Here is a 2,097-nt window from a genome sequence, read left to right on the forward strand (position 1 = left end):
TAAAAAATACCTGCCTTAAAATGACAGGGCGGGCCGTGGACTGGATACACCACAAAAGAAATAAATTTATCAGGTAAGCATAAATTATGTTTTCTCTTGTAAGGTGTATCCAGTCCACGGATCATCCATTACTTGTGGGATACTAATACCAAAGCTAAAGTACACGGATGAAGGGAGGGACAAGGCAGGTACTTAAACGGAAGGTACCACTGCCTGTAAAACCTTTCTCCCAAAAATAGCCTCCGAAGAAGCAAAAGTATCAAATTTGTAGAATTTTGAAAAAGTATGAAGCGAAGACCAAGTCGCCGCCTTGCAAATCTGTTCAACAGAAGCCTCATTTTTAAAGGCCCATGTGGAAGCCACAGCTCTAGTAGAATGAGCTGTAATCCTTTTTGGAGGCTGCTGGCCAGCAGTCTCATAGGCTAAGCGGATTATGCTTCTTAGTCAAAAAGAAAGAAAGGTTGCCGAAGCCTTTTGACCTCTCCTCTGTCCAGAGAAGACAACAAACAAAGCAGATGTTTGACGAAAATCTTTAGTAGCTTGTAAGTAAAACTTTAAAGCACAAACCACGTCCAGATTGTGTAATAGACGTTCCTTCTTTGAAGAAGGATTAGGACACAAAGACGGAACAACAATCTCTTGATTGATATTCTTATTAGATACCACCTTAGGAAAAAACCCAGGTTTGGTACGCAGAACTACCTTATCTGCATGCAAGATCAGATAAGGAGAATCACATTGTATGGCAGATAACTCGGAAACTCTACGAGCCGAGGAAATAGCTACCAAAAAAAGAACTTTCCAAGATAAAAGTTTGATATCTATGGAATGAAGAGGTTCAAACGGAACCCCCTGAAGAACTTAAAGAACCAAATTTAAGCTCCAAGGTGGAGCAACAGGTTTAAACACAGGCTTGATTCTAACTAAAGCCTGACAAAATGCCTGAACGTCTGGGACATCCACCAGACGCTTGTGCAAAAGAATAGATAGCGCAGAAATCTGTCCCTTTAAGGAACTAGCTGACAATCATGCCAACACTATGTCCGTATGAGACTTGGCAATTTTGAAGTTTGATGCCTGAATCATGATGTCGTCTAAATAAGGGGCCACTGCTATGCCCCGCGGCCTTAGGACCGCCAGAAGCGACCCCAGAACCTTCGTAAAAATTCTTGGGGCTGTAGCTAACCCAAAGGGAAGAGCTACAAACTGGTAATGCCTGTCTAGGAAGGCAAACCTGAGAAACCGATGATGATCTTTGTGTATCGGAATGTGAAGATAAGCATCCTTTAAATCCACTGTAGTCATGTATTAACCCTCCTGGATCATAGATAGGATGGTACGAATAGTCTCCATCTTGAATGATGGAACTCTGAGGAATTTGTTTAAGATCTTTAGATCCAAAATTGGTCTGAAGGTTCCCTCTTTTTTGGGAACTACAAACAGATTTGAGTAAAATCCCTGTCCCTGTTCCTCCTTTGGAACTGGATGGATCACTCCCATAACTAGGAGGTCTTGTACACAATGTAAGAATGCGTCTCTCTTTATCTGGTTTGCAGATAATTGTGAAAGGTGAAATCTCCCTTTTGGGGGGGAAGCCTTGAAGTCCAGAAGATATCCCTGGGATATAATTTCCAACGCCCAGGGATCCTGGACATCTCTTGCCCACGCCTGGGCGAAGAGCGAAAGTCTGCCCCCTACTAAATCCGTTACCGGATAGGGGGCCATTCCTTCATGCCGTCTTGGACTGAGCAAAAGTTCCCTCTTGTTTTGCATTAGAGGAAGTTGATGCCGCACTTGCCTTGAAGTTTCGAAAGGCACGAAAATTAGACTGTTTGGCCCTTGACTTGGACCTATCCTGAGTAAGGGCATGACCTTTTCCTCCAGTGATATCAGCAATAATCTCCTTCAAACCAGGTCCGAATAGGGTCTGCCCCTTGAAGGGAATGTTAAGCAGCTTAGACTTTGAAGTAACGTCAGCTGACCATGATTTAAGCCATAGCGATCTGCGCGCCTGGATAGCAAAACCAGAATTCTTAGCCGTTAGTTTAGTCAAATGAACAATGGCATCAGAAACAAAAGAATTGGCTAGCTTAAGTG

This window comes from Bombina bombina, chromosome 3, assembly GCF_027579735.1.
Source record: "Bombina bombina isolate aBomBom1 chromosome 3, aBomBom1.pri, whole genome shotgun sequence".
Classification (NCBI taxonomy): domain Eukaryota; kingdom Metazoa; phylum Chordata; class Amphibia; order Anura; family Bombinatoridae; genus Bombina; species Bombina bombina.